General features: G+C 40.5%; 1 long non-coding RNA gene across 1 annotated transcript; it reads right to left on the reverse strand.

Moving 5' to 3' along the window:
- Window positions 1–1929: 1929 nt before the first annotated feature.
- Window positions 1930–27463, reverse strand: LOC138425433 (uncharacterized). The gene is made up of 4 exons (XR_011251212.1): window positions 27191–27463; window positions 23155–23205; window positions 2466–2723; window positions 1930–2312 (listed from the first exon to the last, which is right to left on the reverse strand). It is a non-coding gene; the product is annotated as an uncharacterized lncRNA (long non-coding RNA).
- Window positions 27464–27744: the final 281 nt, after the last annotated feature.

The following is a 27744-nucleotide window of genomic DNA, read 5'->3' on the forward strand; positions in this document are numbered from 1 at the left end:
TGGGACACGGGGGAAGCAAAAACCAACACCTGAGTCCAAAAGGAAACATCAAAGAGGAAGAGTTATTCCAGCTGGGTCTTCTGGAAGATGACTTCATCAGTGGAAGACGACTTTTCAGGTAGTGGGAAGAGAAAGTGCAGAGGCTTGGAGGACTGAAGCTTTAAGGGTATCCCTCCTTCTCTCTGCTTCAGTCCAAACCCTCAACTTTCATTTCCCTACAGTCACCTAGTACTTTTCTTCCTCGGGATCTCATAATTTTCATCCCATCTAAACAATGTTTCACTCCTCTTTCTTCCAATCCAGAGACACCAACTCTTTAAAAAACCATTGTAGGACTTAGATCAATGTGGTTTCTTCATCTGGGAAGCCATCTATCATACATTCCCTCACTATAATTTTTTAGAGTAGCTTTATTCATTTTCCATTTTATAATAAATGTATATACAAATTGGAAATTCTAAACACAAAGATGAAAAATAAAGGTCATGCACAAACCACTGTTAATATATTATTGTGTATATTTCCCATGAATAAAAATACTATTTCTTGAGCAAAGATTTTAGTGTGCAATGCATACTTCCCAGAAAATCTAATTTTTCACTTCATATAATATGGGTATAGTTCCAGATCAATAATTACTTGGCTTTCTCATAATTTTTATGGTTGCCTAGTATTCTATTATACAGACATGCCATGATTTATTATAGATATTTTATTTTTTCCATTGTTTTGGTATGTCCTCTTATCAATAAGAGGGGCTTTCCCAGGTGGTGCAGTGGTAAAGACTCTGCTTGCCAATGTAGGAGACACAAGAGATGTGGTTCGGGTTTGATCTTGGGTTGGGAAGATCTTCTGGAGGAGGAAATGGCAACCCACTCCAGTATTCTTGCTTGGAGAATTCCATGGACATAGGAGCCTGGTGGGCTATGGTCCATGAGGTCGCAAAGAGTCAGACATGACTGTGAGACTAAGAATACACACATACATGTTTTATTATTTGTAGTTTTTTCTGTTTTCTTCTCACATCATCAGTGTTACATGACAGTTTGTATTTGCTTTCATGCTACTATGTAATTCTCCTTAAGCTGTGTCAGGACTGTGTATTTTATTTATTTATTTATTTATACCACACCACACAACTTGTGGGATCTTAGTTCCTGGGTAGGGATCGAACCCAGGACCCTGGTAGCAAGAGCCTTGCATCCTCACTCCAGGACTGCCAGGGAACTTCCAGAATTGTTTGTTTTGAATTTTCAACTGTCAGAAACATCTTATCGGCAAGGCCAGTTCTTCCTTATCTTTTGCTACTTATCATAGGCAGTAAAGAGAATTATCCATATACTAAGAATTCATCAGGCTGTTCAGGAGGGTTGACAGAATCTACTAGGATGACACCCTAGTGAAGAGTGGGTCAGAGGTGACAGGCAGATTTTGCACAGACTTAAGAGTGTGGCTGACTTATTGAAGTGAGAACGGGGAAGGGCTGGGGCAGAGTAGTGGTGGAGCCACCAGCTCAGCTGATATCCCAGAAAGGTTCCTGTCTACTTAGCAAAAAGCCTTAGGTAGGCTGATAAAACTTTAAAGTATGCATTTGCTGGAGATTTCTCAAGGGAGGGATGTAGTAGGAAAGAGAGATCAGAGGGCTAGAAATACCTCTCATTTCTTCAACTCTTAATTTTCTTGATCAAGCATCTCCTACAATCAGAATTTACATGCAGTTGCAAACAGATTTGATAATGAAGTCTATGTCCCTGATACACACCAATGAATCACTATATTCACCCAAGTTGACCTAAACCTTTTTATTCCTCCATGTCTACACTACCAGCCTTCAGTAGTGACCACCATAATGTACTCCAATGGCAAAAGGTAAACCACCTGTTCTATTGATAAAAATTTAAATCAGGAATAAGTAAACAGAAAAGGCCCTTTTTTTTTTTTTTCCTGGAAAGGTTTATTGTGCACAGAGGGGAAGGGTTCAGTCCTTCTTGGCTGCCTCTCTCCTGATGATGGCCAGGACGTTGCTCAGCTCCTCTCTCTTCCTCTTGGTATGGATATGTGTCCTTACCCTTTTTTTGATGAACTTGAGGGCCCACTCGTCCTTGGAGACCGTGAGCAGCTCCATGGCCTGCTGCTCATAAGGGGCGAAGCCGCACACCGCTCGGATCATGTCCTTCAGGAACTTGGTGTGTGTTGGTGACGTACCCACAGTGGTGGCTGTGCCTCAACTTGCTCATGTTCTTAGTCGCCTTGTGGCCCTGTGGAGGCCCACGGCCACGGGGGAGCACAGAGCCCTGGATGCTGCTGTTCAACTGAAAAGGCATTTTTAAAATAAAGTTCTTTTTGGACACTTAGGTGCTGATTCACTTTATTAGACAACCAAACATAGAACTATGTCACTTAAGTGGGAACAAGGTTTCCCTTAACTCCAGGAGTTTAGAAAGGGTGTTACCAATAAAACTTACCTATTTTGGCAAAATTCATCTTGGAATATAAATGTCCTTAGTATGAAAATGATTCTTCATTTTCTCAGCTGGAATATGATCAGTATTCTAACTTGTTGATCATGAAGACAGTGCTTCTGTAATTCAGGAGGTCTGAAGTCCATTATTTCATTTCTGAAGGGACAGGAAATAACAATAGGAGGGCACTCTTCCTTCACCCTCCCATAGCACGTTTGTTGAGCCATCAGGCTCCTGGGGCATCTTTCTATATCTGTCCTGCTGAAATGATAAAGAGTGGTTAGTGTTTTATCAAAATGGTGGTTCTAAGATCTTTATGTGCTTAATCCCTCAGTCGTGTCTGACTCTTTGTAACCCCATGAACTGTAGCCTGCTAGACACTTCTGTCCCTGGGGCTTCTCCAGGCAGGAATACTGGAATGGATTGCCATGCCCTCCTCAGAATCTTTATGACAGGTGTTATAAGGGACTTTCTCCTTCCTTCAGACTTGGAGTAACCTAAAAAAAACATTATCTGCCTTATGCCTTACAAAATTTAGAAATGTTTCAAAAAATGGGAAGACGTAGCAGTCAGAGTTCTATCTCTGTTCTAGTTACTGTATTTCTAGAGGGTACCAGGTTTTAGGAGTGAGTAGACAGGGGCAGCCAGGGTGATAACCAACTTCAAAGACCATTTCTCAATAGTCCATCAACTTGCTAGTGGGATGGTCCATGGCAGAGGAGGGAAATTGGCCAAAGATCTCAATGTTAGTTCTTGTTACCTTGTTATGAGTAAAAATCAGGTGTCTAGAACATTATGGCTTTTCCTCTTGGCCGGTTAATTTTTATAATTCTACCATGGTTGTAATACATGCCGAATAAAGGCTGTCTTGTAACCAGCAGAAGAATTTGGATTAGTAATTGGGAAGTCTCTGGGTACTAAAATAACAAATATCTCTGAACCAATATTTCAGAGATAACAGAGAAAATACAAGGGTTTGAGGTCAGGAATCCAGGTCTGACATCTAGGAAGGTAAATACGAGGGAAAAAATGTGAGAGAAGGTACTTTGAACCAATTGTTATTGTAATGACAGTTCAGTTGCTGGAGCATGATATAAATATTTACTAGATAAAGACATAGGATTTCCTCTATAGTCACATATTTAAAGCAGAATATGAGGATCTGGGTGGGAGGTTGGACTGGAAATTATCTAGATCCTTTCCAAATGTAATTTATATGATTTGATGGCATCCTTACATCACTCTGCACACTATTCCCACTTAATTTTCAATCTCCAATTAGCTTTCCAATTATAGTTTTAGTGAAATGCTTCACTGGTCTTCACTTCTAAATGCCTAATGCTACTTTACTAAAGAAAACAAAGAGATAAACAGACACCTTGGTGATAAAGGTACTTGGCCTATGCCAATAGTACTAATATATTATCTTGCAAGAGATTCCGCACTGATTTTAAAGCTTCCTGTTTGCTTTGTGCATATGCATTGAACATTACCATCTAGCTCAAGAATCTCATCTACAACTCAGAAGATATTTATAGTCATGTAGCAGTTGTGTTTTTGAAATACAAAGTATGGCTTTATGTTATCAATTTTGATTTCTGTAAGTCATCCAAGAAAACTAGTCTCATTACTCTATAGTCCTATTGCAAAGATGAATTCTGGCTATCTTCCACGTTGTTATTGACTTCTTTTCTAGGAAGTAGAGTTTATATAGGTCTAAAAAGGATTTACAGCATATACAATAGTGCATCATCAAATTCAATCTTCTAATGAAAGCAGGGAAATAGCCAGTTCCCTTCTAACTATGTAACTTGGAGCTTACAGTTTAGGGACACACGGGAGTTTAGGAAGGTACCTAAACCCTGACAAGGTTTGAATCATTGTATTATCATTCATCCATTATCTAGCAATTTGTACTTGGTCCTTCTATTTCCCCTAGAGATTTTAACCTTTATATAGTAGTAGTATAGTTATATATTTTAATTATGAGCTAAAGAATTATACTCTGCAAATATGGGTTACTTTAAGGCTGTGGTAAAATAAATCTCTTTTACCATCTTAAAAATCAACAGCAAAATGATGGCATTGATGAAATGGTAGGGATCGAAAGTAGACTAGCACATGTTGCCAAATGGTGGTGTGCATAACCCAATCTCCTGTGTACTTGCCTAAAATACAGATAACTGGGGACCACCCCTAGTTTTTCTGCTTCCCATAATTCAAAAGCAGTGATTCAAGGACCACATTTTGAAAAATACTAATGTCATCAACAGTAAATGTAATAATAAATTTAAAAAACAATGTACATATGAGTTTTTATGAAGCCTAGGGGTTCATTTCAGTTCAGTTCAGTCACTCAGTCATGTCCGACTCTTTGAGACCCCATGAATCACAGCACGCCAGGCCTCCCTATCCATCACCAACTCCTGGAGTTCACTCAGACTCACGTCCATCGAGTCAGTGATGCCATCCAGCCATCTCATCCTCTGTCGTCCCCTTCTCCTCCTTCCCCCAATCCCTCCCAGCATCAGAGTCTTTTCCAATGAGTCAACTCTTCGCATGAGGTGGCCAAAGTACTGGAGTTTCAGCTTTAGCATCATTCCTTCCAAAGAAATCCCAGGGTTGATCTCTTTCAGAATGGACTGGTTGGATCTCCTTGCAGTCCAAGGGACCCTCAAGAGTCTTCTCCAACACCACAGTTCAAAAGCATCAATTCTTCAGCACTCAGCCTTCTTCACAGTCCAACTCTCACATCCATACATGACCACAGGAAAAACCATAGCCTTGACTAGATGGACCTTAGTCGACAAAGTAATGTCTCTGCTTTTGAATATGCTATCTATGTTGGTCATAACTTTTCTTCCAAGGAGTAAGCGTCTTTTAATTTCATGGCTGTGGTCACCATCTGCAGTGATTTTGGAGTCCCAAAAAATAAAGTCTGACACTGTTTCCACTGTTTCCCCATCTATTTCCCATGAAGTGATGGGACCAGATGCCATGATCTTCGTTTTCTGAATGTTGAGCTTTAAGCCAACTTTTTCACTCTCCGCTTTCACTTTCATCAAGAGGCTTTTTAGTTCCTCTTCACTTTCTGCTATGATAAAGGTAGACAATTCCAGACATAATTTTTTGAGAGTTATTTGTGTAGACATCCCAGGGGTTGACACACTATGAATGGGAATGAACTAGGGAGGGGATAAAATGGAGATGCATGTTGGTGGTGATGATATGACAGCATGTAAAACCTACCATTTATTGAACTGTGACTATATTCTGGGCACTATGAAATGGTTTCACATATAGATACGCATGTGCTAAGTCGCTTCAGTCATGTCTGACTCTTGGCGACCTTATGGACAGGTAACCCCACAGGCTCCTTTGTCCACGGGATTCTCCAGGCAAGAATACTGGAGTGGGTTGCCATTTCCTTCTGCAGGGGATCTTCCCAACCCAGGGGTCGAACCCAAGTCTCTTGTCCCATGCGTTGGCTGGCAAGTTCTTTACCACTAGCGCCACATATAGATAAGTCATTTAATTTTCATGATTCTCAGAGGTGGCACCTCAAAATGAAGGACTGAGTGAAATTATTTAGCAGTTACAGTCAACAGAATAAATGTAGATTAAGAAAATCAAAAGAGTAAAACTTCAATCAGAGGCAGCTAGATTAATAATCTATATCTATATATCAATACGTAGGGGGTTTCCCAAGTGAAATTCTGGTAAAGAATTCTGGTCAAGTGAATTCTGGTAAAGAATTTGCCTGCCAATGCAGGAGAAAGAGATAACAGCTCGATCCCTGGCTTGGGAAGATCCCCTGGAGTGGGATATGGCAACCCACTCCAGTATTCTTGCTTGGAAAATTCCATGGACAAAGGAGCTTGGTAGGCTATACAGTCCATGGAGTTGCAAAGAGTCAGACATGACATAAGTAAATATATATACTCACTTTCAGAAGCCTAATCACTAATCATTCATATGCATGCTCTATTTTTAAGCTTAGACTTAAGCCAGGGATGATTAAAGGAAGAAACTGTCAAAAAATTAATACAAAAAGAATCAGAGCAGGGTAAACTGGTTCTCCAAATATAGACTCTTAGGAGTGATAGGAGTGGCGGTTGCCCAGCCAAGTTTCACTTTGGAGGAGAACTCCCAATACAGTGTAACCACCAGGGCAGCTTTGGCAGGGCTGTTTATCATAGCCAGCAAAGGGGAGGGCGGAGCCCTTTTTCTGACAATGAAAACTCTTCACAGAGTTCGGTGAGAACAACATGAGCTCACTCCCTAAAGATCTCAAAATTCAACAGAATTATAAGTCATGAAAAATATATTCTTAGCTGTAGTACTTTGACTGAAGTTACATATAATGTATCTTTTCATGAAGCTGAACTACGTAACTTCTGTGATTACTGAATTATCTGAAGATAAATCAAAAGGTAGTTTCAGTTATGCAAGATGAATAAATGCTAGAGATTTATAGATAGAATACAGCACAGTGTTTATAGTTAATACTGTATTGTATGCTCTAATAGCACACACAAGAATAACAGCAACAAGAAGAAGAAGAAGAAAGAAAGCAGGATAAAACTTTTGAAGGCTATGAATATGTTTATGGCATAGACTGTTGTAATGGGTTCATAGACATAGCCTCATCACCAAACTCATTAAGTTGTAGACATCAAATATTTATAGAAAAAAGATCAGCTGATTTGGGGGTAAATATGATTTATAATCTGTAAGATATTCTGAAAAACTCATGGATTCCAGCCTTGGAGACATGATCAGACCTGCAGCCTAATCTGACCGCAGTCCTAACTGTACTACTGACTGCCTGAGATTCATGTAATATTTTCTCCTTCAGCTTCCCCATCTACCAGTGCAAGGAGAGGCTAGCACCGCTTAGTCTACAGGGTTCTGCCCAACTCCAATAGTCTATACTTTAGTTCATTTGTTTTCAAAAAGACTTTTGCAAGACCACATGATTTTCCTTCTTCAAGAATAATAGCAATGGCCTCAAGCTATTTTAAGTAAGCATCCATAGGATATTGAGAGACATATGATGGGGATATGATGGGGAGCCTAAGGCTGCTGTGTTGACACCATTCTACAGAATACGTGGACAGAGGTAGGCAGAAGGCTACCGCAATGATCCAAGCTTTGATCGGCTGATTTAGCAAAAGTGGTAAGAAGTACTGGATATATTTTGGATTTACGGCCTGTGGGTCATTAGGGAAAAGATGAGTCAAAATTTTCTATAGTTTTTGGTTTTAAACAACTGAAAGGACAGAGTTGGCATTTACTGATAGAGAATCCTATGTGAGGGGCGGGGATAGGGGAATGACAGTTTAGTTCTGCCCGTATTAAACTGAAATGCCTACTAGGGATCCAAATTGGACCCAAATTGCATATCTGAATCTAGAGTTCAGGGAGATGTTTGTGCTCGAGATGTAAATTTGGGAGTGATCATCCCCATGTGAATGGTATTGTCTCCACAAGCCTGGATAATGCAGTCTAGGGAGAGAGGGTAGCTAAAAAAGGGAGTCCAAGGATCAAGTTCTATATCACACCAATGTTCAGAAGTTGGGAAGATGAGGAAGAAGCAGAAAAGAATGTGAGAAGAGAGACCAGTGAAAATGGAAGGAAATAGTTTCAAAGAGCAGGGAGTGCCTTGTATATTGTGTTGTGTGTTAGTCACTCAGTCCTGTTCTGACTCTTTGGGATCCCATAGAATGTGTAGCCCGCCAGGCTCCCCTGTCCATGGAATTGTCCAGGCAAGAATACTGGAGTGGGTAGCCAGTCCCTTCTCCAAGGGATCTTCCAGACCCAGGGATTGAACCTGGGTCTCCTGCATTGCAGGCAGATTCTTTACTGTCTGAACCACCACAGAAGCGCTAGGGAGTGCCTTAGGTCAAATGCTCTTACAAATACAGGCAGTAAGAAACCTCATCTACCAGGGAAAAGTCCAGTATCAGTGGGATCCACTTTATCTATCTCATCTTCCAGCTACTGCTTTGTACCTTGGCACAGCAAGCATAGGAAAGAAGGAAGACTTTTTAATTAGATGTATTCAAATAGGTGACAGATACAGATATTCAATACAGATAGGAAACTATCCATCTACCTAAAAAAATATTATCACCTGCTTCTAAATTCAGTCTGCTAGGGTGCCATGTAGTAATTGCTTCAAAGTAGAAATTTTATCTTTCTGTGTTTTCAGTGACCTGATGATGCAGTTGATGCCAGCTATCCAAATAGCCTCCTTTCCAACTGGAAGAAAGCGCTGTAAAAGGATTTTTTAAAAAAAAATCTCTAAGTAAGTATTTTTTTCCCTTCTTTTTTGTACTCATCATGTGAATGTATTGCTGGACTTCTCTTATAAACAGGACACATGAAATGAATGCATGAGCTCTAACATAATGTCTTGATTCAGTTCAGTTCAATCAGTCAGTTGTGTCCAACTCTTTGCAACCCCATGGACTACAGCATGCCAGGCTTCCCTGTCCATTACCAACTCCCGGAGCTTACTCAAACTCACGTTCATTGAGTCAGTGATGCCATCCAACCATTTCATCTTCTGTCATCCCCTTCTCCTCCCGCCTTCAATCTTTCCCAGCATCAGGGTCTTCTCCAATGAGTCAGTTCTTCACATCAGGCGGCCAAAGTATTGGAGCTTCAGCTTCAGGATCAGTCCTTCCAATCAGTCTTGTGATTAAGGGACACATTCTAGGCTCAGTTTCTCACAGCGCTTTGCCCATAGCTCTCTGAGCAGTCCCTCCAGCTGGTACCTTTGACACTACAATCTGTCATTTACAACACCTCTTATCTGCTCCCATCCTTTCAGCTCTGACTATTCCAGATCAGCTGTTTGCCAGGTGGTCTGTGAAGTCACCTATGTTTTTTTTCACTTCTTCAACTGTGGGCAGGAAGCAACTCTGACAGCTAACCAGAAACTCTGGGTATGAGTCTAATCTCACTTGTCCAGTTGCTTTGTAGGAATCAAAGAAAATTCTTCCTGCTTACATCATTCCCCCGGCCCCTCCGCTTTGTTATTGTTGTGTAATTGCTAAGTCGTGTCCGACTCTTTGTGACCCAATGGACAGCAGCCCACCAGGCTCCTGTGTCCATGGCATTTTCCAGACAAGAATACTGTAGCTGGTTGCCAGGGGATCTCCAGGGGATCTTCCCAATCCAGGTATTGAACCCATATCTTTTGCTTGGCAGGCAGAGTCTTTACCACTGAGTCACCTTTGAAGTCCCTGTTTTATTTGATCCTTTTTGCCTGTGGATTTCAGAATAACATTTACGAGGATGCTGTTTTCTCATATGCTCAGAGAGAATGCTCTTCTTAGTGGTTTTGGGGTTCTTTTACTGCCTGTGGTCTTGGAGAAGAGTGACTCAACCACATCATTATTAAACATACATTCTCTACAGTGTAAGTCAATGGATGCTTAAAGATTCTGGTCTTCAATTATGCTGATCCTATCTGTATATGTGCACACCTTGAGAGTAACCCAGTAAAACATGCTGCCTGCTATGTTAACCACTGTTTACCTGACATTACCTGAAGCATCTGCTTGTCATAACATAATTTAGCATTTTATTCTGTTTCACAACCAACTTAAATGCCACCTAAAGACAGTACGTTCACTGGGTGTTTTCTTTCCCTCTTATTTATTGCAATGAAGTATTAATTTATACCAATAAAAACAAAATTATTTTCTGTATTTACTTCCTAAATGTTCCACAACAGATGTGAATTATTGTACAAAGAATAAAAAGAACTACACCAGCAAAGAATTTCTACTGTAATTTTTTATTTTTTTGCTGTTCTTTATTTAGTGTTATTATTAAGGAGTATGGCTTACTTCCCAGTGACTTTTCTAGCTTAATGAGGGATCCTGGGAATATCAGTTCTGGGTGAAGACAATAAGCATAAAAAACAAGATACATATGCCTTTCCCTCAGAATACAAATATAAAGCCCAATCAGTCTGGAAGGCAAAAAGCAGCACAAAAGGATACTTATAAAGGAGGCCATAAATACTCTGAATTTGGGGGTGCCTAAGTCATTCCAGGGGATGGTACTACATCACAGGTCAGTCTTGAAGTGAATTTGATTTCTCTGCAGGTAATAGAGGATTCTCAGGTGGCTCAGATGGTAAAGAATCTGCCTGCAATGCTGGAGACCTGGGATCGATCTCTGGGTTGGGAATAGCCCCTGGACAGGGCAATAGCAACTCATCCAGTATGGTGATACGTATGTTGTGAATATAATCCTTACCATTCTAACTTTAAAAAAGTAACCTTTTCACTTGGAATAATTTTGGATGTACAGAAACGTTGCAGAACTAGAACAAAGAGTTCCTGTGTACCATTTCCTCAGTTTCCCCAGATGTTAACATCTTTCATGATTATGATACATTTGTGATGATTAAGAACTTAACCTTGTTATACAGCTATTAACTAAATTACAGACAATTTGAATCTAACCCAGTTTTTTTCAACTACTATCCCTTTTGAGGATCCAATGCAGGATACTACATTGCATCTCCAACTTTTGGGGAAAATTAGGACTGAGAGAACTATAAAGACCTCAGACAAAATGGATAGCTACTGAGGTTTGGAATCAGGAAGAGTTAATAGAAATAACAGATGGGGAAAAACCTTAACTTCAAAGATGTACTATCATTGTTTTACTTCAAGCAATTTATATATCTGATGCTACTGTCAGGTCTTCTGATATTCTCCTTTATTGTCAAAATTTAATACGGACTCTTTTAAGTCATAATATTGAAAACCCTATTCACTGTGCTATACTCCTGGACTTAAGCGAAGGCAGTATCTCAGAGATTTAGCAGCAGCATCTAGATGAAAACGTGTATGTAATGATCAGAGATACAGTTATCTTCATATGCTGTTACTATCTTATGTATCTTATCTCCTTCCAGTTTATCCCTTATCCCTTGACCTGAAGCTATGGTAAACATCCCCATGTTTCTTTAGTTTGCTCATTCACCCAAAACAAGTATTGAGAACCACTTTGTGCTAAGTACTGTGCTGAGCTCTGTGGACCCATTAGTCTTTCGAGTAAACCCAGACAGGATAGCCATGCTTTACTGTACAGTGGGTATTCCTAGAGTGCTTGTGCCTGCCTGCTCAGTCACTCAGTCGTGTCTGCCTCTTTGTGACCCCATGGACTACAGCCTGCCAGGCTCCTGTGTCCATGGGATTTTCCAGGCAAGGATACTGGAGTGGGATGCCACTGCCTCCTCCAGAGGATCTTCCCAACCCAGGGATCGAACCTGCATCCCCTGCAGGCAGATTCTGTACCACTGAGCCACCTGGGAAACTCCTTCTCCTCTTCACCAATGCCTAAATCATCCACGTAAGAGTAGGCTGAAATTCTACTTCCCTCGAGAAACCTTTTTTCCCTACTCCTAAGATATACCTAGTCACTCCCTCCCATAGCTCTTTGCTCTTAACTCGTTTATAGTATTTATCACCAAGTAGTGTATGAATTGTTTGCTGTATCTGTCTTCCTACTACAGCGGGCTTCTCTAGGTCAGGGTCTCTGTCTTACTCATCTTATAGTCTTTAGCTTTTAGGATAGTGCCTGGCACAGACTGCTCAAATATTTGATGAGTGAGAGACAGAATGAATATTTGCCAGTCATGGATAGAATGCACGGGACAGTCGATCTTTCCCTCGCAACTGAACATTCACTAATCCCCAGATTAACTTTCGCAAAATCCCATGCAGATCATTTAATTAGTTCAATTGAGGAAATAAGGAAATAAGACTCAAAGAAGAAATTGTAAGTCTTTAAGCAATTGATATAGATTAGAATTGTATGGTCACTATTAGATAATCAAAATTTGTGAGTTAGTTTGTGGATGGAAACTCATTGCAGAATATTTTATAAAAATGATGTGTGATTTACCTCAACTGTCTTATGTGGATAGAAATGTCTTTAGTTTGAGAGTTATCAATGCAGGTATATCAATTCCCTTGTAACCCAATTGGTAAAGAGTCTGCCTGCAATTCAGGAGACTTGGGTTTGATTCCTGGGTCGGGAAGATCCCCTGGAGAAGAAAATGGCAACCCACTCCAGCATTCTTGCCTAGAGAATCCCCATGGACAGAGGAGCCTGGCAGACTGCAGTTCATGGGGTCGCAAGAGTTGGGCATGACTTAGCAACTAAACCACCACCACCAAAGCAGGTAAGCAAAGTCTCTGTTGCTGCTGGGTAGTAACTAATTTTCTGGGAAAAGAACTTGAGTTAGCCTATTGAAATCCATGATGTCTAATTTATAAATAGTCCCTTAAACTTGGGGCAGGGGTCACAAAAACAAAGGCAGCCGTGCAATAAACTAGGATATGGCAAGACTTGTGAACTAGGATCACGCCTGACTCATCTCAAACTGACAGCAGTTACTCTAATTCAAGGGACAGCTGACAGGCAGGAACATAGGGTCAGTTTGCTATAATTTCTGTTTGTTTTTTCTTTTTTACAAGAAGCCAACTATCCAAACTTTTAAAAATAGAAACTGTATTTTTATACTAACAGTAAGTTTTAAAATGATTGATATGGTATAAGTGAATTCTCTTCCACTGATGACAGCATAAGTTCCACTGAGAGCAGCTAGAGAAGCTAGACTAAATATTTTTTTTTTAAAAAAGTGTAAAATCAGTGCAAAGCCAGCAAGACTGTGAAGAATCATGAAGTCAAGATCGAGAAGATGATGAAAGTCCATAGAGATGAACCTGGTAATTTGGGTCCACTTTTCTCCTTAAAGTGATTGCTGATTTTGAAAGCTGGGGCTAAGAGGATGAGAACTGAGAGCTTTGGATGGACTCATGGAGGTAGTGCTTGCCAAGGAGTAAAGATCTTGGATAACATCTCAAGCTGTCAGTTTGGACTCAAAAGGGCTATACCCAAGAATAATAGTGAACTAGAAATAGACCAATTCTCATAGGAATTAAAAAAACCCAACTTCAGATGAGCTCCATTTGCTGATTAGATTAAGAAGTTTAGGGGTTATTAGTGCCCCTAACTGGAGAAGGCAATGGCACCTCACTCCAGTACTCTTGCCTGGGAAATCCCATGGACAGAGGAGCCTGGAAGGCTGCAGTCCATGGGGTCACTGAGGGTCGGACATGACTGAGCGACTTCACTGTCACTTTTTACTTTCACGAATTGGAGAAGGAAATGGCAACCCACTCCAGTGTTCTTGCCTGGAAAATCCCAGGGACCGGGGAGCCTGGTGGGCTGCCATCTATGGGGTCGCACAGAGTCAGACATGACTGAAGCAACTTAGCAGCAGCAGCAGCAGTGCCCCTAACCTAGCTGCCTGCCTAAAGCATATGAACCCTCACTCTGGAGTCATACAGCATCATATAAAATCTCTTGACAATTATAATACACAATGTCTGGTGATCAATAATAATCAGCTAAAGAAAGAGACAGGTTATGACCAAAATCCAAAAGAAAAATGGACAAGACAAACAGACCCACATGGGATCCAGACACTGGAGTTTTCAGACACCATCACCATTCATATTTTAAGGAATTGAAAGACAAGATGAAAAGTGTCTACAGAGAACTAGAAACAATAGTAACGAACCAAAAGAAATTATTTTTACAGAACTGAAAATTTATTGACTCTCTGAGCCATAAAAAACATAACCAGGATATTAGATTTTTGAGCACTGCCCTAAACACTGTGAGTGCAGATGTAGCAAAAATGGCACCAGTGCAGAAAATAAAACAAATTCCATTCTTTAAGAATATTGCCAACTGAAGATTGTCCTGGTTTATAGGATAGCATACAGCATTTGGCAGAAGTAATGAAATGTTTCTTTATGGGCCACAAAGGATAGCAAAGATTACAGTCATCAAACAATGTTGAGGGAATTGATGAGGTTCTGTTAGCTTTCATCAATGACTTGGACCTCCCAGAGCTCTTACATATAGGAATTAACCTAACAAAGCCTCCAACCTAAAAATCATACCTGAAAAGTTTTGATATGGAAATGCTGAGAGATGGCATACTGGGTTCCATAGTCTACAGGATCAAGGAAATCTAGGTTTGATATCTGAATCTTCTTCTTACTGTGAGTGACCCTGGACCAGTTACTAAACTCTCTGAATGTCCCATTTCTAAAATATGGATAAGAATTGATTTGTTGATATTGTGAAGAAAATTAGAAAATGCATATGAATTTCTCAAGCACCATAGAACCATAGAGTTATTGGCACAGAGATGTCTTTACCCTCTCTTCTTTCTTCTCTAACCCACCTAGAACCCCTTCCACCCTATTTCTTCCCACCATGTGCATTTCTGCATTCTCTCCTTTTCTTCATTCCTCTTATTTTATTTTTGGAGAGAAACAGAATCAGCTTCATATCATTAATTATCATCATCTAGAATTAATATATTTTCTTGAATATATGTTAATATCTATCTGAAAGTGAGTCTATTTTAAAACATCAGTGATTTAAATTTATTCTGAAAGTGCCAAAAAATGACCTTTTTACTTTTCTCACAATATGTCCAGAATAAAATATCAGTAGGAGTTACCTGTTCAAACTAAAAATCTATTAGGTTTTTTTTTTACTTCCTTGCCAAGGAGAAAGGGTTACAGCTTTATATTTGTGTTAGATAGCCTCCCTCGTGATAAGCAAGACAGCTTAGCGGGGTCCTGAGTCATCAGCAAGACCCCCAACTGCTTCAGTCAATGCACAGAATGCTGGCAGAGGAAAAGCTTTTGAATAGATAATGATCTAAAACCTTAATTTTGAGGCCATCTTTTCTTTCTTCCACACTCTCTTCTTTTAAGTGTACATTTCTATTAAACTATACCATATTGACAAATATCATGAGATATGCAAATTTTTGAGAAAAGTCTCTATTACAAATTATATTGAAATATATATCATGGATAAAATGCTTTTTGATGTGTCGTTTTCCAAGAGGTCTTCACTAAACTAAAAAAACAGAGAACAATTTTATGTCAAAAACATATTATATAAGTACATTCCATTTTCAATCTATGTACTTCAAATATTAGTGCTTAAGAGAACTGTAACACGTTTGCTTCCTTTTATATGGAAAAAAAAACCCTGAAACTTTGTTCTTTATTAAAGCTATTTAGATGTTTTGTATCTGATCTCTATGTATTTTCTACCTCAATTTTAACATCTCACTATGATAAGGATGGTTTTCCTCCAAGTTAATTAACATCAGAAAAATGACAATATTCTTAAAGAATGGAATTTATTTTCTGCACTAAGATACTATTACTAGTTATTCATACAAAACTCTAAGAGTCAGGGCAAACACTGTGGAACTGGATAGTCCTACAAATTTTTTTTTTATCAGCTTAAATAAACAAAATACATTTTGCAGTTTTATTTATCACACACACAAAACATTCTCTTCACTACCTCTTGCTACTCTCTTACTGGAAATAAATATTAATTTAATAATTATACATTGGTAACTTATTAAAACCAGGGTTTGGGGATGTCAATCAGCATAACCTGACCAGTGTCCACAATCAAGGCACTCATGGGTCCAGGTGCCCAGGGTGTGTCCTGTTTCCTAAAGGTTTTGAAGGAGATATTCTCACAGGTTAGTTTATTTGTGTTTTTCTTTCTCTCCTCCCCTCCTCGTCCCCTTCCTTCTTTTTTAAAAATAAACGTTAGCTTTTAGAACAGTTTTAGATTTACAGGGTCATTAGATAGAATGGAGATTGCATATACCCCACACTAGCTTCCCCTATTATTAACATCTAACCTTGATATCATATATAAATATAATTCACAAATCAATCCTGGTACATTGTGATTAACTAAAGTTTACACTTTATCACATTTCTTTGGTGGTGGGGGTTTAGTTGCTAAGTTGTGTCCGATTCTTACAACCCCATGCACTGTAGCCTGCCAGGCTCCTCTGTCCATGGAATTATCCAGGCAAGAACACTGGAGTGGGGTGCCATTGCCTTCTCCAGGGGCTCTTCCCGACCCAGCAATCTAACCCAGGTCTCCTGCATTGCATGCAGGCAGATTTTTTTTACCGACTGAGCTAGGAGGGAAGCCTTTATTACACTTCTTTAGTTTTCATTTAAGTCTTTTTCTGTTCCAGGATCTGATCCAGAACACCACTTCATACTGAGTTGTCATGTCTCCTTAACATCCCTCTTGACTGATTTCTTAGATACTCCTTGTTTTCCATGACTGTCAACAATTGTTTTTTGGGTGTTTTTCTTTACTGAAATATAATTGACTTACAATATTATTGGTTTCAGGTGTACAACATAGTGACTCGATACTCTTACACATTCCAAAGTGATCACCATGATAAGTGATCTTTGTTTTTAGGAATAGTCTGTGTTTGCCTAAAAAATAAAAAGACTTGATCATAGGCTGAGAATCACATCTTGCGATTATTTTTCTAGTTAAGGCAGAGTGCCCACTCAACTAGACAGTCCTTTGGGGAGGGCCGTGCAGGGTTTATTCAGCACTGCTCCCGAGTACATCATCACTGCCCATCATCAGGGGCTCTTCTCTAAGCCCACCCACGAGGCACCTCCAGGCAGCAGCTGCATTTCAAATCACTTTCCTGGCTCTGGGCAATGATATTTGGCCTCCCTGGACCATTTTCGGTCTACCTCAGCCTCTCCAGAATTCCAAATGTTTCTTTATGCCAAAAGTCCTAATTGCTTTTTAAAACTAGCAATGAAGTCCAAATTTTCATCAGCAGAAATCTTGTACCTCCTTACTCAAGGGCAGAGAGAACTCAGTCTTTAAAACCCACAATTGCCTGGTCTCTGCTTCCTGGAGAGGAGGGGAGTTATTTGCATTCATCTTTCTTTTAGAACCCCTAACAACTTCTAATGCAGAAAAGACAAAACAGCTGAGTTTACATTTCAGAACAGAATGAACATGCATATATTCTGCTAGACATAATCACAGTAGCAGTTAGCATTGTTAACAGAGGTGTCTGCTAGATGCTGGAGGAGCAAACAGGAGGGAGAAATGAAATCTGTCGCTAAGTAAAAGGAATAAGGGTGAGCAGGACTATAAAGCTTCTCATCAGTAATATCTGAGCTGAGTCTTCATAATATGTGATGGGCAGTGCTGCCATTTAGAAGCCTAAGCAAAGACACAAGGGCATGAACAAGGGCGGGTTTAAGGAACTGTGAGTAATTCTGAACTGGTACAAGTGGGAGTGGTAGGATATGAGATTGGAAAGGCAATCAGAAATCAATCAGATGGGAGAGGGCTTTTCTGCCCCTCGAAGGTCTAAGATTGCTGTTGAATGCTGTGAGGTTAGGTTACCTTGCTGGCAGAGTAGTGTGGTTTAAGATTGAGATCAGAAAGGGTTAGGATAAGAAAGTTAGGAGTTAGGGCACTCAAGGAAAAGATGCATAATCCCAAATGGGACCATTTGGTAAAATGGCAAATCTTGACTTTTAGAGGTCTTAGCTTGCTGAGCCTGTGGATTGACTAAGAGTTGGCAGTGTAAGGCTTAAGACTAGGTTCTATGAGAAACTGAAAACTTCGACTGTCTGGGACTGAGATGCTCTTTGGTCCAAGAGGAGTCCAGAGGCTATTTGCCCTCTAGTGGCAACGATCAAGTATTTTCTACCTTGCTAGAAAAGGACCAGAGTACACAGTACAGAATAGACCATCTAGGCAGCTAATGCTCATCGAACTTCATGAAGCTACTTGAATTACTACCTAGAGTCGAACAGCTAGCTTAATACACAAGCCTAATATGAATTAGTTGAAACAGAAAAAAAAATTTCATAAAAAAACCTATTTTACATACCACTAGGTAATAACATTGTCATTGAAATTACTTATTGCACAGTTTTAATATTATGTTTAACAGATAGGAATGAAGGTTTTTAAGTGCAGAGATTTGATTCTTTTAAATGTACAACCTAGGAAGATATTTGGAGGATAAGTGTCATTGCGTATCCAAAATCTATGTTAGGTTCTCTGGTTGTTCACTTACACTTTTTTTTTTTGGCTGTGCCGCACAGCTTGTGGGATCTTAGGTCCCTGGCCAGGGATCCAACCCAGGGCCCCAGCAGTGAGAGCTCTGAGTTCCAACCACTGGCCTGCCAAAGAATTCCTGATTGTTCACTGGAGTGAACTACTACTACACTTGCCCTCAAGGGAACTCTGGGCACCAGTTTAACTTTATAGAGTTTCCAGTTCATGTCTTTCTTCTTCTTCCTTTCTTTTCATATAAATGGTTTCTATCCTCCTGCTGTGCTGTGCTTAGTTGCTCAGTCGTAACCGACTCTTTGCGACCCCATGGACTGTAGCCCACCAGGCTCCTCTATCCATGGGGATTCTCCAGACAAGAATACTGGAGTAGGTTGCCATGCCCTCCTCCAGGGGTTCTTCCCAACTCAGGGATCGAACCCAGGTCTCCCGCATTGCAGGCGGATTCTTTACCATCTGAGCCACCAGGGAAGCCCTCTAGGAACGCTGGCTTTTTGAAAGTTTTTAATCTTTAAAGTGTTTAGCCTTTTGAGAAGTAACATTTTCTCCTGCCTTTGCTAAAGGCATTTCACCAAAACATTTCATTATTTATTTATAAGGGAAAGTCTTCAGAATAAGGTAATAGTACCACTGGCCTGGCACAGCCTCTGCACAAACCAGCACATTCATAATTGATGGGTCTATGCCACTGCTGCAGTTAGGGCAAACTCAAGGTCAGGTCTCTGGGAGAGCAAACCCTGTCATTACTTTTCTTAAGAAATGAACAAGAAGCATAAGTTTAAAACTATCTAAAAGGAGGCATGCGTGTAGAGTGGGTAGGGAAAGAGGAGGTGCGGGAAAGAGGAGAGAAAGCAAACTGAAGGCAACCAGTCTAAAGGAGTATCTTGAGCTATGCCTTGCTAAGAAAGCAATTTTTGTTTTCTTTCTGAGCTGTCTGTCTTGTTAGGGTAGGTTAATGATTGGCCACTATGTTAGCCACTTTTTGCAGGCGTTTAGGCCGGCAGCGAAACTGCAAGTCTTTGAGCAACAAGAGGATTAAATGGCTTTAGGAAATTCTGGTCAGATGAACATCAGACAAGCAGGTAAGATTCTTCCTGGAATGCTTCTGCCCAGGTTTCCTTCCCTTGGAAGTGACATGATCTCATCAGAGAATTCTCCTCCATTGATGACTAATGATGAGATGTAAAGCTATTGACACACAATGATCCCTACCTGTGCAGCTAAGGGAGTGGCTAGGGGAACTGAGTTACAAAAGATATGCACAGTGTAACGCCATTTTTGTAAAATATATGTAAGTACATTTATTTATATACACGTGTTTTTACCCATGGGCTTCCCAGGTGGCACCAGTGGTAAAGAACCTGCATGCCAGTGCTGGAGACTTAAGAGACATGGGTTCAATCCCTGGTTCCGGAAGATTCCCTGCAGGAGGGCATGACAACCTACTCTGGTATTCTTGCCTGGAGAATCCCCACAGACAGATGAGCCTGCAAGCTACTGTCCATAGGGTTGCACAGAGTCAGACAGGACTGAAGTTACTTAGTACGGCATATTTATACATATTTTTTTCTTTTTAATTTTTTTATTTGGTATTGGGGTATAGCACATTTTAACAACGTTGTGATAGTTTCAGGTGAACAGCTAAGGGACTCAGCCATACATAGACATGTATCCATTCTCCCCCAAACCCCCCTCCCATCCAGGCTGCCACAAAACACTGAGCAGAGTTCCATGTGCTACACAAAGCTCCTTGTTGGTTATCCATCTTAAATATAGCGTGTCCCAACATGTCCGTCCCAAACTCCCTAATTATCCTTCCTCCCCACCCCTGCAACCATAATTATGTTTTCGGAGAAAGCAACGGCACCCCACTCCAGTACTCTTGGCTGGAAAATCCCATGGATGGAGGAGCCTGGTGGGCTGCAGTCCATGGGGTTGCAGAGAGTCGGACACAACTGAGCGACTTTCCTTTCACTTTTCACTTTCATGCGTTGGAGAAGGAAATGGCAACCCACTCCAGTGTTCTTGCCTGGAGAATCCCAGGGATGGGCGAGCCTGGTGGGCTGCCGTCTATGGGGTCACACAGAGTCGGACACGACTAAAGTGACTTAGCGGCAGCAGCAAGGCTGTGAGTCTCTTTCTGTTTTGTTTAAGTTCATCTGTATCAGTTCTTTTTTATTTTTTATACATGAATTTGGTGAATACAAAACTATCTGGATTTGCTCTGTTAGTAAGGATTAGTCTAGGTTGGTGAGATTGTGGATAATCTGAGTCTCACCTTCTTTTTTAGTTATCTGTGTTTTTGGAAAAAAAAATTTTTTTTTTAAAGGATATAAATGTTTTCTTGAAACAGAAAAGACAGTTACACTGTAGGTATATAATTATTTGAAAATACTCATATTTATGTGTGTATATATGACTGATCTGGGCTTAAAAAATCATTCAAACTCAGGAACTTGAAAAAATAAAGATGAACGCTAATCTGATTTTTGAATGGCATAGATATTTTATGTGTTAAAGCAAAGAAACAAAAAGGAAATATTAATTTATTTTATAACATAATTTTTAAAGCCTCTGTAAGTTTTTAACTGGTATAGTCCATGGAATTCTCTAGGCCAGAATACTGGAGTGGGTAGCCTTTTCCTTCTACCAGGGGTTCTTCCCAACCCAGGCATCGAACCCAGGTCTCCTGAGTTGCAGGAGGATTCTTTACCAACTGAGCTATCAAGGGAGCCCTTTTAAATGGAAATACTGTTTGAATAAACATTAGGCACATGCCAAACTCAGGTAAAATATTTACAGTATACAGGACCAATTAAAAATGCACAGCACCTGGAACAGGGTAAGGGGAGCCATATTATTATTATTAGTTATATTAATAAATAAAGCAATTTCTCAAAAATCAGTAAGAAAATTAAAAACTTCAAAATTGGACAAATGAAATGACAAACAACTCCCTATTATGCAGTGGCAAATGGAATAAAATTTTAACTATCTCAGTGTTATAGAAATGCATGTTAATATATATATAAATATATAAATATATATATATGCAACCACAAATCATTCTTTACCTACCAAACAAACAAAGGTTTACCAAAAAAATTCACTTCTAGTGCTGGCAAGGTCTCAGAGAAATGGGTACTCACTATGTAAGGGGGAATATGAATCAACACAAATTTTTCAGATGGTAATTTATCAGTAAATATCAAAACCTTAAAAATATTTATGACTTTCAACTCAGCAATCCCATTCCCAGGAATTTAGCTTAAGGAAACAAGAATGTTAACATACACTCTCTAAAGACATTGCAATTTCAGATAGATGGAGGAGTTTATCCTGCAAATAAATTGGATGTGTGTAAAATGTCACAGATATGGGGTTGTGTATGCAGCTTTGTAACAAAAGATTGTAAATAACCTTGGTCACCATCAATAGGAATAAGATAAAGAACTTTATGGTACTTCCAGACAATAGAATATTATGGAGTTACAATAAAATGAAAAAAAAAATGTCTGATATAGGAAAAACCTTAGCAATATTTTTAAATTAAAGATACAAAACAATGTAAAAATGTGGAAAATAAGAATCTATTTCTGTTTGCTTGTATATTGATAAAAATACTCTGGATGGGTACATGAGCAATCATTAATAAGAACAGAGACGTCTGTGGGCATGTGAGTGGGACACTGGGCAGATATGGGATGAAAATGAAGGGGAAAAATGCTCTTTCATTTGTTGTTTTTGTTTTTTAATAATGATTTGATTTTTTTAATTTGATTTTTTAAAACTTTTTTTTTTAATTGGGGGAAAATTGCTTTATAATGTTGTGCTGGCCTCTGCCATACATCAACATGAATCAGCCACGGGTATACATCCGTCCCCTTCCTCTCATTGCCCACCCCATCCCACCTCTCTAGGTTCTCACCAAGCATGGGGTCGAGCTCCCTGTGTCACACAGCAAATCCCCACTTGCTACCTATTTCACATGTGGCAATGTGATCCATACTGTCCTCCCAACTCTTCTACCCTCTCCTTCCCCCACTGTGTCCACAATTCTTTGCTCTGTGTTTGCATCTCCACTGGTTTTTGAACACATAGATGCGTTAGGTTCTGTTTTTTAACAGAATGGAGTAAAATTTTAAAAATACAGAATTCAGCTGTAAGAGACCGTGGAAAAGTCAGGTACATTTTAAAGGTACAGACCGAAAAATATAATACCTCACATTAATTGTTCTTATCCTTTCCTCTTTTAAAAAAATATTTTAAATTTAATATATACTGGGTCTTAGTTTCGACATGCAAAAGAACTCTTAGTTGCAGCATGTGGGATCTAGTTCCGTGACCAGGGATTGAACCCAGGCCCCCTGTATTGGCAGCACAGAGTCTTAGCTACTGAACCACCAGGAAAGTCCCTCCTTTCCTCTTTGAAGACAGAAAAATTGCTTTTCTTCTCTTGGCATCCTCATATGTGAAAAAGCCCCTGCACATAGTAGGTACTCAATTATTTTTGGGGAAATGAATGAATCCATGCAGGTTTAAAAATTAAATTAGTCGCCCAAGAGAAAGCCATAAGGACTTCTCACTTTTAGGATTATTTTTTCAGCAAAAACTAAATTATTTTTTGAGAGAAAACTGAAAATAAAAGTTCCTAGTAGGTATTTTAAGTACTTACCTCTTTCATCAGCTGTAATCCTAGAGAGGCTGTTAATGTAGATTGTTAAACCTAAGATAAAATCAAGTAAAATATCTGTAAGTCAACACATTGCCACACTATGGTACCATATAGTTTCATAGACCAGGTTTATCACTTCCATCCAATAATGTGCCAAATCACTTTTTCTTTTCTTGCCAATGAGAAATATCAGGATATGTTCACAACTAAGCCATGACAGTTAATGAGGGATAAATGACATTGAGCTCAGAGAATGTGCTATAAACCATCAAAATCCACCACAAAATACACCAAGTATTAAAAATGATGTAGTACTCATATAATAGTTAGCACTAGGGGTAATGTTCAGGGGCAGAAATGAAGTCTATGAAATCGGCTAGTGACTGTATATTAGGATTAGTGATTCTCAACACTGGCTGCACATTATAATCATCTGGGGAGGTTTAAAAATTCTGATGCCAGAACTTCACTCCCAGAGAGTCTGATTAAATTCATGCAGGGTGGAACCCAGGCATTCCTTTTTTTTTTTTTTTTTAAGTTTCTGGGGTGATGCTGATGTGAAATCAGGTTTGGGAAATACTGCATTGGAATCTGAGGATGAAGGTAATTCTTTTACAGGAAAAAAAGATGACTTAATCAGCTGGTTCCGGGCATTATAACTTATATAAAAATCCAAAATTTTCAGATTAAATCTTTCCCTTTATTTCCTCATCTCCCAGATCTTATCCAAAATTCCATGCTTGGACTTTAGGTTATTTCCTATAGCTCTGTCTCTCCTGCTTTCATTCTTCCTTCATATTTCCAGCTTGCACAACCATAACAAATGGTTTTCCTTTTATCAAGAACTCTGTATGTACCAGAGATCAAATTGCCAACATCTGTTGAATCACTGAAACAGCAAGAGAGTTCCAGAAAAACATCTACTTCTGCTTTATTGACTATGCCAAAGCCTTTGACTGTGTGGATCACAACAAACTGTGGAAAATTCTTCAAGAGATAGGAATACCAGACTAGTTTACCCGCCTCCTGAGAAATCTGTATGCAGGTCAAGAAGCAACAGTTAGAACTGGACATGGAACAATACACCGGTTCCAAATTGGGAAAGGAGTACATCAAGGCTATATATTGTCACCCTGCCTATTTAACTTATATGCAGAGCACATCATGTGAAATGCCAGACTGGATGAAGCACAAGCTGGAATCAAGATTTCTGGGAGAAATATCAATAATCTCAGATACGCAGATGACACCAACCCTTATGGCAGAAAGCGAAGAACTAAAGAACCTCTTGATGAAAGTGAAAGAGGAGAATGAAAAAGTTGGCTTAAAACTCAACATTCAGAAAACTAAGATAATGGCATCTGGTCCTATCACTTCATGGGAAATAGATGGGGAAACAGTGGAAACAGTGTCAGACTTTATTTTGGGGGGCTTCAAAATCACTGCAGATGGTGACTGCAGCCATGAAATTAAAAGATGTTTGCTCCTTGGGAGAAAAGCTATGACCAACCTAGACAGCATATTAAAAAGCAGAGACGTTACTTTGCCAACAAAGGTCCATCTAGTCAAAGCTATGGTTTTTCCAGTAGTTATATATGGATGTGAGAGTTGGACTATAAAGAAAGCTGAGTGCCAAAGAATTGATGCTTTTGAACTGTGGTGTTGGAGAAGACTCTTGGAGAGTCCCTTGGACTGCAAGGAGATCCAACCAGTCCATCTTAAAGGAAATCAGTCCTGAATATTCATTGGAAGGACTGATGCTGAAGCTGAAACTCCAATACTGTGGTCACCTGATGCGAAGAACCGACTCATTTGAAAAACCCTGATGCTGGGAAAGATTGAAGGCAGGAGGAGAAGGGAAGGACAGAGGATGAGATGGTTGGATGGCATCACTGACTTGATGGACATGAGTTTGAGCAAGCTCTGGGAGTTGGTGATGGACAGGGAAGCCTCGCATGGTGCAGTCCATGGGATCGCAAAGAGTCCGACACAACTGAGCGAATGAACTGAACTGAATTGCTTTGTACAGAAGGTATGCAGTCTATATTTTCAGCTTGACTTCTACTGCAAGCTCTGTCATCACTTAACGGAATCATTTTTCCGCTCAGTTTCCTCATTTGCACCTAAATAGTCAGAGTTGATAACTTCTAAGAATCTTTTCAGCTCTACAATAGTAAATTCTCTATTTCATTACCCATCCCACCAGTAAATATCCATTTGGCACAGTGGTAAAGAATCACCTGCCAATGCAGGAGACACAAGAGATGCATGTTGATCCTTGGGTTGGGAAGATCCCTTGGAGGAGGAAATGGCAACCCACTCCAATATTCTTGCCTGGAAATCCCACAGACAGAGGAGCCTGGAGGGCTGCAGTCCATGGGGTCACAAAGAGTCAGACACACATACTCATACTCATCTTTTGCACATACTCATCTCTTTAGTTTTCCCAAATATTTCTAAATTAAGTCCATCAAAATCCTCTCTACTGCCCTACTTATTTCTTGCTCTTTTCCCTCCAATGTCATCATTTATGCTGCTTCTTCTCCTGAGGTGTTTTCATCTCCCCTCAGCCTATCACATCCTCAGTCACCTGGCTCAAGTTCACCTCCTCTAGAGGCTTTCAGGAAATGGTACTACCTAATACCATCATATTCTTACTCTAAGATATGATGAGTACTTTGTAGTGTAGACCTTCTTTACTCAAAGTGTGGTCCATGAGCCAGAAACTCTTGGACACCTATTATACATGCAGAATCCCATCTTGCTCCTGAGGTCTGCATGTCAACCAGACTAGGTACTTCAATGCACATCAAACTTTGAGATGCACTGTTCTACAACAGTTTAGTAGCTTCTTTCAAGTTTCAGTGATGGCTCAGTGGTAAAGAATCCTTCTGCCAATGCAAGAGACTCCAGTTCAATCCCTGGGTGGGGAAGATCCTCTGGAGAAGTAAATGGCAACCCACTCCAGTATTCTTGCCTGGGAAATCCCATGGATAGAGGAGCCTGGCCACAGTTCATGGGGTCACAAGAGAGTCGGAAACGGCTTAGCAACTCAACAACAAAGCATCTTCTTTGCATTTCTAGTTTCTTACCTGGATATCTTTAGAGGTTTTCAGGTCAGAGATCCTATCTCCTAACTTAAAAACAAATTCAATCAAAACTTCTAGTACCCTGAACTAGAATAGCAGCACCCTGAACTATTTGTTGAATGAATGCATGCTCTTCCTGTTGACCAAATACAATTATGGAAACAGTCAACTCAGAATTTTGTTTTAGTGGTTGATAAATACTATGATGGGCTTACAGACCTTTAGCGATCTTGAGAAAACATCTCACCAAATCTACTTTTACAGATGAAGAAACACTGGAGGCCCAGAGAGGGGAATGACTGCAGCTGGGAGAGCTGGTTTAACACCTTCTATAATGCTCAGATCATACTTTTTACTTTTCCAGTTTCAGCATCACCAATCTTGACACCGCCAAAGTAACAAGTAATCACCCCAAACAGATGCTCAGCAATTCAGGGGGATTCATTTAACTCAAGCGTTTACTCAAAGATTATATGCTTTTGCGTTGTAGACGCTCCATCACAATTCAGAGTGCTTATCATGTGTCTGAGAGAGTGCTAAAGGCCGAGGATACTGAAATAACCATGAAATAACTGAAATAACTTGGCTTTCTGAAGGTCACTGTCTAATACAGAAAGTCAGGGCAGAGGAAAAACAAAACATGAAGACACTGAAAAACGGGAGCCCTTCACCTAGATCCTTTCAGACACTGTATAGTGCAGCACCACGGATTAATGAAGAAAATGCAGTCGGCTCTAAGTCTGATACATTTCTTTCTTCCCCTTATAATCTTAAACTCTTCTGAGCCCTCTGATTCTGTGTGTGCGTGCGTGTGCATGTGTGATTCCAGCACAATGCAGAACACAGTGAGGCCGCAGTGAAACAAATCAATACTTTCAACCCACTTTATCTACAAGGACAAGTTTCATTTTGTTTTCCCTTTTCTCATGAGTAAACGGCATAGTCACCATAGGTGGAAAACAGGTCCCCTCTCATCGAACCGGGCCCAGCACCCGAGCCTTGCTGCAGAGCTCGCGCCGGTGGGGGAATCCGCAGAGAGCTAGCGGGCCGCGGCGCCCAGTCGCATCCCAGGCGCGAGGAGCCAGGAGCGCCAGCGCAGCCTCGCCTGGAACGCGCCGGCCGCCCTGGGACCGGCGGGGCGGGGCGGGGCCGGGCGCAGCGCCTCCCCGGCCTGGGCCGCGCGGCTCCCGGCGCATTCCAGCACCCTCCTCCCGCGCGCCGCACTCGCTCCCCCGACAGCTGATTCATTGGCTCGGCCGCCCAGACTGCCTGGCGCCGGCCGCGTGACGTCACCCATTCACCGAGCCCGCCTCCCCCCCTCCGCTGGCGCCGGCAGGGCGGTCGCCTTGACAACGCCGACGCCAGCCGGCACAATGACTTCCAGCTGGAGCGTCCCGAGCAGCCCGCGCGCTCTCGCACTCTCGCTGAGCCTAGGAGCGCGGGGGTGGGTTTCTTTTTTTTTCTTTCTCTTTTTCTCCAGGCTCCTGCGGCTTCCCCCTGC

Source organism: Ovis canadensis, chromosome 20 (assembly GCF_042477335.2).
Source record: "Ovis canadensis isolate MfBH-ARS-UI-01 breed Bighorn chromosome 20, ARS-UI_OviCan_v2, whole genome shotgun sequence".
Classification (NCBI taxonomy): Eukaryota; Metazoa; Chordata; class Mammalia; order Artiodactyla; family Bovidae; genus Ovis; species Ovis canadensis.